Here is a 12,973-nt window from a genome sequence, read left to right on the forward strand (position 1 = left end):
TTCGACACTATACATGTCATGTGTCCACATCGATCATGAGTGCATACAACAACCAAACCCAAGCTTCTTGAAGCGGCCTCACTTCACACTCACATAGGCAGAGCCTTTTAATCATGCACCTGCAAATGCACTTTATCAAAAGATCTACTTAGAACTTATACTTCAAGCTATCTTTATCTTGGAGGTCCAAGCACAAACCTTAGGGATAAAATATACATGTGCTTCAATCTATAACGATGACCATTCCACATTGAATTCGGCCTAGCTCTAATGCCAAACTAGCGAGGAATTGGGTGTCCCATAATCATAGACTTTATATAGGCTTTAAATGCATCCTTATTGCTGTAGATACCCAGTATCTGCTGAGACTCCAACAAACACCTGATGATTATCGGACTACAACATGTTTTGGAATCGCGGCGTTTGATCGACAGTTTGTGTACAACTTTACGTCGGAAAACTTAAAACGATTTCGAAAATAAAACTTTTCAAAACATTTCAAAAATACCTGGAGTGTTTAATGCACGACGACGGGGTCGCAATGACCCTAACTAGAGTCAAAACCGACACCGGACCAAAAACCGACTCAAAAATTCAACTCCCAACTGCAACAACGAGTCAAACCGAGTCAACCACCAAAAACAAAACATTTCAAACCTTTTACCTTAAGTTTTCCCGGATTTATGTTTGGTCAAGTACCAAACATATGACTACAAAACCTAGGATAGAACAAATCATGATTGCGTTTGTGTGAAAGCGACAACACACCTCGAAGGCCCGCGACGTGGCTCGCGCCTCTTTGAGCAGCCCAGGTGGCCATGTCGCTCAAAACTCACACGACCACTCATTTCCCTATAAATACCCTTCAAATGCCCCCCATTTGAGAGTGACGCGAGTGTCTGCCCCCTCTTTTCTCCCTTAAAATTCTCGACTCGATTTCTTAAGTCACAATCCGACGCGTATTTACGACCTACCGATCGTAAATACAAGCCTTACACATTGTTTGGTACCGTCATCGTGCATTAAATCACTTGACCGACCACTTCGACCACTACACCGTCACTAATATTAAAACACTCTTTTTACTTACCAAAACGGTTTTAAACCGAGTTTTTTCCGACCAAACGAGTTGTTACACTTACGTCGGTCACTCGCCATAACCAAACATGTAAGTATGAGGGTGTAAAAATCCTCTTTTATTTTGTTTTCATTTGTTTCATGACTATAACATGCTAAAACGTGCATAACATGAACCAAATCATGGGATAAACGAGCCAAAACCGATTTTTGGCCTGAGACAAAAGCCCCTTGGTTCGCCGGCTTTCCCGCGCCTAAATGGGGTGTCCAGGTCAGAGATCAACCGTGTTTATTCTCGTCATTTCCCTTTAATTCATTTTCATATTTGTAATCGGTTTTTACCATTTCAAATATTTTCAAACCCTTTTTATTTTTATTTCATTTGTTTTAACCATAGGACATTTTTCACCCTTGGTTCCTCATACCATGACGGTTAAATCCGTGTTTCCGTGATAATATTTGGTTAATGACATTTAAAAGGTATTTTAAAACCTTTTATCTCATTTCTTTACATTTCCAAAATAAATATATTAGTCACCAACACAAAGTCATCCTTGCTTCTACATACCATGCCGGATTTTAACCCGGGTACGATGATGAGTATCGACTAATTACATTCAAATGAACTTAAAACAATTAGTTCATAATTATTTTCAAAACTATTCATGTCAAGTTTGTAAAATCGAACCCGACACCGAATATTATCAAAATCATGATGATTATTCGAGTCTAGTTCTTCAAATCAACAAATGCGGTCTAAACGACCCTTTCAAATCAAACCGGGTTCAAATACCCATTTTTTTTACACGTTTTATAACGTTTTTCAAATGGTCAGAATATGGCATATAACCATAGGCTAACCCGCGCCTCAAGCAGGCCTTTTCTTTCTCATTTTCAGAACCAGGGAGAGGCCCCTTATACCGCCGGCTGGCTCGCGCCTCATGTAGCCGTCTGGTACAGGGCCTGTTCCCTTCCAGCATTAGTCTAGGACGATCTCGATTCCGATTAGCCCGGATATAGGACGGATCAGATGACTATTTACTCGTTCAAAATCGTATTTGCAAAACGCTTTACTAAGACAAATGGATCACGTTATGCAACCTAAACCTAATACGGTAAATGGATGCTTAATTTCCGTCTTGCATGCAAATCAATCATTAATCCAACTCGACATATTATACTTGATACTTGGATTAAATCAACCGACTTAGAAAGATCACATGTTAGGTTTAAATCATTGGATGCGCATTCATGCATTTAAACCGTTTTATCAACTTTTGCATTCAACCAACCAAGATCGATCAGTAGAGGCCGCTACCGCGGGCGGGATTGGGTGTCTGATTAAAGGGCTTCCCAATACGTACCTTCACCTCTTACTCAGAAACTTTGGATAGTGGACGACCTTATCCAGGGCGTACGAGAGTCATTCTAGAGATAGGATGCTAAAGAGGGACGATTTCCTTATCTTTAGTACCTATGTCAAACGCGGCTTTGTGCTTCGATTTGACCGAGGTATAAAGTGGATTTCGAACGGGTTCCAAGCATCCCACAAATGCTTGGTGGCGACTCCGAACATCTCTAATCGTTTTGAGACCCTTACCGAGACGAAACCGACCGATCTAAAACGATCCGGTCGAAAGCATCTTTACGCCGCCGAGCGTGGCTTTCAAAAGACCGCTATACGTCCGCAGATCGGCCTGGCGTGTAGGTGGCTATGTCCACAGATTGGCGACTCTGCTGGGGAAAACTAGGACACTTACGTCTTTGTGATCCCTAGATGGTGAGACTCGAACGAGGTCTTGGTTGGAATGCATTAATTGATATTACGGTCACGGTCGGGTTCCTTGTCCGGGCCCACAACCTAACCCTTTTCGACCAATTGGCTCGTCTCATCGGCATGAGTTTTCTCATCCCCGCGTTTCGAATCCCGATTGAGTCAAGTATACCGTTAACGTTACACATTTCTGTTTTCTCAAAGAGCTTTCATCACTTTTGAGCACGAGGCTAGGGCACCCTCCTTACACATTTTGTTTGGATTGGTATCCCTCACGCAAATCGGGGTTTGATTGCTTGGTGTGTAATCCACCCTCTTAAGCCAAAACCCGTGTCAGCATAATACATAATATAATGAACTGTGAGTGCTTATGTGCTACTTGATCATAAGTTCTTCCGTGTCATTTTCAAACTTTCAAAACACCCTTTTGCGCCGTTATAATGGCCATTTTAAACCTCGGTCTTTTGCCGACCGTCGCACGCCTTTCTAGGCCGTCGTAATGACGATTTTCAAACCCGATTTTTATAACCATTTCAACACGCCTTTCTAGGCCGTCGTAATGACGATTTTCAAACCTGATTTTTATAACCATTTCAACACGCCTTTCTAGGCCGTCGTAATGACGATTTTCAAAACCCGGTTTTTATAACCATTTTAAAATCACCTTTTTACGCCGTTATAATTGCCGCGTCTAGACACGGATTTTAACCCGTTTCGCGCCGACAATGGCTCTTTCAAAACCCGAGAGAAGCACACACCCTTTTCTCGAGACACTTTCGAGATCCCGAGGACCATGCACCGTCCCCGAGACCTCTTCAAACATTTCAAACTTGATTTTCAAAACATACAATTTTGAATTTCCAAAACCTTCTTAGGAAACAATACACTGTTTTCCGAGCCGATTCAAACTCGAACCGTCTTTTGCAAATAAACTTAAGACAACCCTTTCAACTGACCGACTTGCGGAGATCTCTATCTTCAGAAGCCGTCCATTAAAGCAACGAATGAATCTTTTTGAAAATTTCTATTTTCGAGAACTTCAGTCCACCATTCCAATTCCGCCTCGTGTCTATCGAGTCGAAGCAAACGTACTTATGGGTCTTTACTTATGAGTCATCTCACCACGAGACCCGTCCAATGGCGTCGCGCCGTTATGTTGGACTTGTGTCAAAGGTTCGGTCAACACCGTCACGTCATAAATCGAGTCAGCACCGAGGAACCACACACGGTTACCCTCGTCTTATCGAGTCTGATCTTTGTCTCTTCCTTTGTGTTGTCTGCGTTCAGCCTTTGAACCGTGTCGGATTGAGTTGTAATGTGAGCCGTTTTTCTGCCTCAGAGCCATGGCCACGTCTTCAGCTACGTCCAACAACAACAATGATAACAACAGAGATGTCACGACTGATCAGCTAGCCAGCCTGCTCACCTCTCTTAAGGTCACCCTGGATCTTGTCGAGACCCGTATCGATGCCCTGGAAAATAAGGAAACTGGGGAACATAATACCCCACCTCTGACTGAAACTGAGAAGTGGCTAGAGCTCTTGGAAGAACAGCTCCTAGCCCGGGGTAACAATATCCATCTTGAGAACAACCGAAGGTTCGAACCTGTTGGGGATCAATTACCTGAAAACTTTACCCTAACTGATGTGCCTAAGTTCAAAGGAGTGGAGGACCCGCTCAATCATATCCGTGCCTTCAAAGACTACATGGCCATTAAAGGGGTCAAACATGAACTTTTTACCCGGATCTTCCCCTCCTCCTTGGAACCGATCCCTCGACAATGGTACTACTCCCTTGACCCGAAAAACCTTACTACTTAGGATGATATCCCAGTTGAGTTTGCCAAACAATATGCCGACAATGTCGAAATCCAGGCCAATACCCGTACCCTTGAGGTGCTAACCCAGAACGACAAGGAGGGGTTCACCGAGTTCTTAACCCGTTGGAGTAGGGTGAGCACTCAATTGGTCAATAAGCCGAGTGAATCAACTTTGGTGGAAAAGTTCGTCAACAACCTCCGCCCAGTTTATGCCAACTTACTGAGGTATCAAAATATTAAGACCTTCCAGGATCTGCAAATCCTCGGGACACGCATTGAAGATGACCTCCGAAAGGGCATCTTAGCCAAAACAACTGGTAGAGGCTACCAAGGACCCACATCAACCTGATCTTGCCCTTATGGTCAAACGAACAAGATTGATGAGGTCAACCTCCTTGAACTAACCGCCAAGAGAGCTGAGCGCCCCCAGAGAGTGTTCACTAATATAGGGTTAACTTATGGAAGTGCCTTGAAGAGGCTCATGGACCAGGGGAAGTTACAACCAATCGGACCCACCCCGGATCCGACCGATGCTAAGAAATCCCGCTCTTGGAACCCCAATGCCTACTGTCAGTACCATCAAGGTAAAGGGCATGATACGGAAACCTGCTTCAAACTCAAACACATCATCTAAGACATGATTGAAAAAAGGGATTTGCCTTTACCCCCGCCGACTAAGCCAAACAACAAAACAAACCCTCTGGGAATCCACGCTATCTCCAACGATGAGCCAACTTTGGACCGCTCACATCTCATCCTGCCAGTTGATGACGAGGTGAATGCTCTGCAGAAAGATCCCTCGGACGGGGTATTTGTTTTCAGTGCCGCCACTATGCTCACCATGTTCCAACAGGTTGAGGAAGCCATAGCCAATCTCTCCGAAAGGATCACCCGACTTGACGATGCCTACCGTCGACTTATCTTCAATCCTCCACCACCACGCCCGAGGGAGAGTCCCCCGAGCGCCCAAAACTACCCTCACCAGGATGGATTGCTCCCGCGACCATTCTGGCATGCACCTCACGATAATCACCCCCACAATAATCAGCCTCACAATAACTACCCCCACAATAATCAGCCTCACAATAACTACCCTCACAAGAATCACCCCCATAAAAATGTCCCTCACAAAAACTGCCCACCGAGGAATATCCCTCCAAGGTACCCTCGGAATTCGGAAATTAATGGCATCTGGAGAGATGATGTTGAGGATGTCTATATCGTCCCAGGGAAGCAGGCGAAGGAGATCGGTCACCTTACCCGGTCCGGACGCCCCTATCAGAACCCGAACAATCCAACGGTCGTTCCAACAACGAATGACCAAGTCATCCCGGACATGGGATCTCAACCAAAGGCTCCCGAGCATTCGATCCTCAAGCAGCTCCAGAAGGCAAAAGCCGAAATTTAATTTGGCAGCTGATCGCGACATCCTTTGAGCACCGACAGGCTTTGCTACAGGCCTTGGGAAAATTAACTGTGCCCTCCACCTCCTCCCCTGAAGAAATAGTGGCACACATGACAAGGGACGCCCCTGACTTGAACAACCCGCAGTGAATGCCATTCCCCTCAAGACGGCTCACAAATTGGGTATTAAGGAAGCTGACTTGGTCCCGACAAATCAAGGAGTACGCGCCTACGACGACACTCGTCACAAGGTCGCAGGGCTTATCACTCTAACTGCGCAACCGGACCACTGGAAAGGCAAACCAGTTTTCAGGTGGTCGACATCGACGCCTCCTTCAATATGCTCCTGGGGCGTCCCTGGATTCACGCCGTCAAGGCAGTTACCTCAACTCTCCACCTGAAAATCAGGGTCCCCTTCAACGGGAAAACGATCACGATTCCGGCTTCCCCGATCAAAGCCGTCATGAGAAAGGGAATAGCCTCCCAAGCCATTGAGGAGGATGATAATGAAATGTGGGGATTCCAAGCCGTGAACGTCATAACTAATGAATCAACACCCTTTGATTGTGACCCGTTTGCCAACCTCACAGTCAACCGCATCATGATGCGCCAGGGTTACTTCCCGGGTCTGCCCCTCAATCCACTGAAGAGCACCTTACCTCCCTTGAAACAGGCTAAGGTCCCCAACATCCCCTTCAGACTGGGGTATGAACCTACCGATGAAGATATCCAGGAGATGAACCTCCTAGTTCGAAAATGCAAGAAGCACGGGGTTATCCTCCGTCCCTATCATCTGACTCTCAATGGATACTTTGTCCCCGAGGGAGAGTCCGAGCTCTACCATGGCTTTCCGGAGCCGATCTATGACTCTGTGGCCAAGGCTAGGTACCCGGGTGTGGAAGTCTTCCAGGACTGCTACTTCATCCTTGACAACACCGAAGCTGCTTCAACCGAGTCTAAGCCGTCGTCATGCCTCGATGGACAAGCTGTCACACTCCTCTTTGGGGAAGATAACATCAAGCACCTCGACTATGAGGACATTATCAACATCACCCTGAAAGACAATCAATTTGACCCAACCGCCTTGATCTCCAACACTGACCCGGAGAAAGCTACCCAAGGCTGGAGGAAGACCGTCAAGTGGGCCGATCGCCAAGGCCGCATTCTCAAGATCACAACTAAAGAAGGCCCTATGTTCAAGGAGGGAAGTGAAGAAGGATCTGAGTCCGAGTCTGAGTCGGAGTCAGAGTCTATCGCAGCTCCTAACACTCCTAATGTCCCAGTCAAGGTCCCCTTCCCACTGTTTTATCACAAAGTCGTGGCTGATTCAGAGGCTGAGTCTGCTAGGATCACCCCTACTCCCATGAAAGGTGACAACCTGGAGTCTGTTCCAGGGGTCGCCTCCTCTGTTGTGTCGCCTCTGACTGACCACGAGATGTATGTCCTTTCCGAGCTTTTCGCTCATGTCAACTTAATGAACGCTAAGTTTGCTTATGACTCGTCTCAATTTAACTGCAATGCAATTCTGAATGACTATAAGGAATTTGACTTGAATAACTACCCACCTCACCTAGCCAAAGAACTTGACAAACGGGAAATCAGAACCCCCATCATTAAGGAGACCGAACCTATTAACGTAGGAACCAAAATCATACCTCAAGAACTTATGATAGGGACGGTTGTGGTGTTGTGACAGGTGTGATGCTATGGTGTGTGTGATTGTGGTGGAGTCACTTGCGGGAGTGGCTTCACACCCTAGTTCGCCCTCCGTGGAACCCGTCACGGGAGGGAATGTGCACATTAAGGGACAGGGATTGTTAGTCGCTCGTTGATGAGCTGGACTTGGTGGGGATGAGCTGCGGTCACCCACTGGCGGAGTGGATTACCTGTTGCGATGGATAATCTGGCAGGGCTACACACTTCGGTGTGTAGTCGGTTACTGTGGAGGATGATCAGCCGGTTACATTGTTTGTTTGTCTTATCTTAATTAAACGGTACTGACCCCGTTGTTGTTGTTTTGTAAAACCTGTTGTGATCCATTCGGGGATGGTGAGCAGATTATGACAGGTAATGCAGATGTGTAGCTTTGGGACAGTCATGGGGAGTCATCTCTTCAAGTCTAGCTTCCGCTGTTACGAGTTTAGCTGTCTTTGATTTCAGTTGTATTGAGTTCCTTACACTTTTATTTTGAGTTTATCGGAGATTATGTAATCGTTAAACTCTTCATACTTTAATAAAGTTGTTTGGATTGTTGTTTTTGATATACTAACCTCGGGCAACCGAGATGGTAACAACCTCTCATGTTAGGGTAGTCCTTGGTAAGGTACCTTGGTATGAGGGGGTGTTACAAAGTGGTATCAGAGCCGATGATTCCGGCATCTGAAACAAATGAACCCAATGAACTTAGGGAGTCTAAATAAAATGAACCCGGGGAGAGTTGTTTGGAGCTACCGCAAAGACTTGGGAGACGTCCCGAAGTCGCATTAAGGCCCTTACGATCTCAAGCCGGTCATAGGGGGGACTGTTTTGTGTGTTTATTTGATTCATGCGTGTGGTGTGTCGAAATTGAATGCTTGGAACATGTGGTAGAAGGTGTAATGTGTGAAAATCTGTGAAGGACTTTGTGAAAGTGGTAGAAAGGCATGATGGAATTGATGTGTGACATCAGTTGAAACGGTTTTAGCATGAAAAGTATTGGCATGTTACATGTTTACTATGTGGCTTTCAGATTTATGACGTAATATGCTTAACTTTGGGTAGCGATGCATAGTATATAGAATTGCATGCTTAAGTATGTTATCGTAAGTTTATGTCGTGTTTAATTTTCATGTGGGTATGATAAAAGTGCACCTATGTACTGGTTTCTTGAAGTATTGAGTTGTCGTTGTTGCCTTATGCATGTCCAAATTGTTTTGGTTGAGAAAATTTGATTTGTATGAAAACCGATTATGGAATGGTTGTCTTAAAACGGTCATAAGTCAAGTTCTAGAAATGATATTGCTGTGATTCCAATTAGAGGTGATAGCTTGTCTTCTTACGATTCTAACGATAGGTCACACGCCCAATATGACCAAGTAACGAGTGAGATATGACTGTTTTACGAAAATTGGACGGTGCTGAGAACTGTGCCGATACTCGACCGAGTAGGCCCTACTCGGCCGAGTATCTTTCATACTCGACCGAGTATTCCATATTCGGCCGAGTAATCTCTTTGTGATAATTCTGTTTAGCTTCTGGAGTCGTGAACTCGGCCGAGTAGTCTCATTACTCGACCGAGCATCCTTTACTCGGCCTAGTACGCCATGTACTCGACCGAGTACCTCAGTGGGCGGCCGTTTTGAGTCGGTGGTTATGTTCTTACCTTTATTTTGAGTCGGTGGCTATTTTATTACATTGTTTTGAGTCGTAGCGTATGTACACATGTATGTTTTAGGTCTTAAAGCGTTCTTTTATATATGTGACGATCTGGATACGTAAGTTACCAAAGGCTATGACAAGGAGAATTCCGGCTTGTGAAGGACATGTGTTGGGTAAGGAAGACATGTGTTAATATGGTTGTGAGGGATAGTGGAAAATGGAAAGAGAGGAATGATGAGCTAATCAAGGTAAGGAACATGTTGGTGAGATATGGTGAGTGATATAGTAGTGTGTTGAGTAATATAAAAGTCAGTGTTTATGGGCAAGAGTGATATAAGTGTAAAGAAATGTGAGGATGAAAAATCGAGATGGGGGATGCGAATAGTGGCAAATTGGGATGTGTAAGGCTTTATGGAGGGAGACGGTTAGGATTGTGTCGCTTAAGGATATATGTAATGAAAGGTTGCTTTAGAGGGATGAAGTAGAGGGGTATTTCGTGAACGTAGATGGAGTTATGTCGCGACGTGAATTTGTAGATAGTGACTGAGTTTGGGGACTTGGAATATCAAGGGGTGAGCCTAGTGTGTAATTCTTCGAGAAATTAACGGTATGAGGTAAATGTTTGGTTTTCTAGAGTTACGAAAGGGAGATACGACTAATTGAAGAGTAACTGTTAGAGTGTGGACTTGATGTGACAAAGATAAGTGAGAAGCAAGATGAGATAGGATAAATGATAAGAAGAATGCGAAGATATTGATATGATTAATGGAATATGAGTCGTGGAGTAATAAGAAGGTAATCAGATTACTAAAGGGTCAGGTAGGAGAAGGAAGTAGATGAATTATTAATCGGTATTATTGGTCGGAAGTAAGTGAGATAACGTTGACCAAAGTTATGGGACATGAAAGTAAGGAATCATGGAAATGCACGATAGCACTATGAGGGGATATGAGTTAATAGTTATATAGGAGTTCAGGACAACATGTCAGCCACCGGTTTCGAGGTATTAAGGGAGTAAGAAGCTGGCAGAGTGTTTACACGATTTGAGATTTTGGTGGAGATTTAGGTGACGACGCAATAAAAGGTAGAATTGGAAATAATGTTGAGGTAAAATTTTGTTGATGGATTTGATGTTCGTTATTTGGGATGATAACCAAAGAGAGGAAACGGATTGTTATATTAAGAAGTGATAGTAAGAGAGTAGTCACATGAAGGATGTTGGTGTCATAGTATTGTCACTAGTGGTTGAGGATGATGTTACTTTAGGGAAGTTAGTTGTTCTAATGAGGTTGATTTTGTGGAGGTGATTAGTATGTTTGGTTGTGAGGGAGTATAAGGTGGGGATATATGAGGTGTTCGCTGGAAGTTGGGTACTGATGTTATGGCTACATCTGCCGGACGGGTGATAATTATGTGTATGAGAGAATATGTTATGAAAGGCACCTGAGTTAAGTCCGGATGAGAGGTATTCATTGTCAAGTGGTAACTTACGAGATCAGGATTGGCTAGTTAGGTTCGATTATGGGTCCATGGGATGTGTAAAACTTTGTGTGAGGTCCTGGCCTCACGAGTAATTGTGTGACGTGATAGTTACGAGTCGTTATATGTGTGTTCCGTATCATATGTTATACTTATATGTGTATGTATGATATCTGTAAGTGATGATGTGAGGTTTCGGCCTCAAGAGTCTTGGTATGGATAATATTCATAAGGTTAGTATTTGTAATCCCGACTAATATGCTGCGTCGTGATCTGGTAGAGCAGTTTTAAGAACGTTTTGTGGTCAAGGAAGTTAGGCTGAGCCAGTGTTATGAGATTGTAAAAGTTGTGATGGCTATCGATGTGGTTTTACGCACTGTGCACGGTAATTCGTGTTGTGATACGAGTATTTTCGTGTTGTCGTAGATCGTTGTTTGTTTGCTGCTATTTCTTGTCAGTGTCGGTCGGGGCATATAGATCGTTGTGTTGTTTCCCGATGTTTCTTACCAGTGTCGGTATGGGTATGTTCCTATGGGTTTGTATAGAGGATGATATGAAAGAGAGTTAGGTATGGTTCTCTTGTTGTCATGGTAAAGTAATATTCTGTTAATAGGACAATGTTGTGAGAGGTTGTGGAGTACTTTTGATCTTGTTTTAGATGAGGCATTGGTGGATATAGTCGTGGCAAGAGAATTGTAGAGCATGTGTGGTATTGAACTGGAACTACGTGTGGTTTAACACCTTTTCTTGGGACAGCGAGTACGGAGTTTTGGGACTTAGCATCATGTCAAGTTAAGGGTGAGTTTTGTGGTAATAAAGAAGATGAACTTGAGAAGCTAATGTAAGTATGTGTAACACTTGAGGATTGTGAGATAAGATTGTGGAGATGAGTGTATATGTATATAGAAGTATGTCGTGTTGTGGTAATGTAGAAGAGATGGAGTAGTGGTTATACTGAGGATTTTATGATATATGTTATGGGAGTACGGAATAAGTGGAGGCACGAGAACTGTTAAAGAAAGAGAGTCCTGGATATAGGAATGGTTGTAGGTGTTGAGGTTATAGTGGGTTATCGTTGTCATGCAGTAGTAATGAGGATTATGGGAGGTATAGCAAAGGACCTAGTATTAGTGAGTTACGAGGACGTAACATTTATCTTAAGAGGAGTAGGATGCGACAAGAGAGTTTGATAGTCATACAGGTTGCAATTGGAAGTATTGGAAGTTTGAGTGTTGGTGTAGAGTAAAAGATGGATTATTCATGTTGTCGTTGATTTTAGTACAGGTAATGGCAGTGCTCGTAGTAGTATGATGTTTAGGAGTGTGAGTAACGGATTGTGAGGATGTTAATGTGTGTGAGTAATCTTCGAGGACGAAGTTCGTTTTCAGGATGGTAGAATGTAACATTCCGTTTTGATGATTGATCTTATTTTGTGGATTGTCTTGGTATTGAGTTGCTAGTGAGTGTTATGGAAGTGAGACAAGGTTGGCAACATTATATTGTGGTTATTCGATAATATTATGGAGTCAATACCGATAGGATATGTTATCTAGTAAGCGTGGTTGGCGGAGTTAGTGTTAGGTGTTCATGTTTTATAGGTTGGGTTGGAACTTCGGGGACAAAGTTATTTTTAAGGAGGGAAGACTGTAATACTACGGATTTTATAGGCTGGTACTCGACCGAGTACGGCCTACTCGGTCGAGTAAAGTGTGTCGTGGTCCCTGTTTGGCTACTGCCTAGGGATACTCAGCCGAGTATGTGGAATACTCGAACGAGTAGAGGGTACTCGGCCGAGTATACTCTATACTCGACCGAGTATCCGGTCTGTCGAGTGTTTTCCGCGGTTTGATTTGGAAATTATTAGGGCATTATATATTACGCTAGACAGTTTCTATTTACGCTTTACAAACCTAAAAACATTCTACGACGCCCTAATCATCTCTGAATCTCTTATTGTGTGTGGGTGATCATAGCAATTACATTCATTCCTTTTGATTCATCGTCGGTAAGTCCCCATCTTCATATTCACAGATTCATATTTTAGGGTTTGTTCTTGATTATGA

The sequence above is a fragment of the Silene latifolia genome, chromosome 2 (assembly GCF_048544455.1).
Source record: "Silene latifolia isolate original U9 population chromosome 2, ASM4854445v1, whole genome shotgun sequence".
Taxonomy (NCBI): domain Eukaryota; kingdom Viridiplantae; phylum Streptophyta; class Magnoliopsida; order Caryophyllales; family Caryophyllaceae; genus Silene; species Silene latifolia.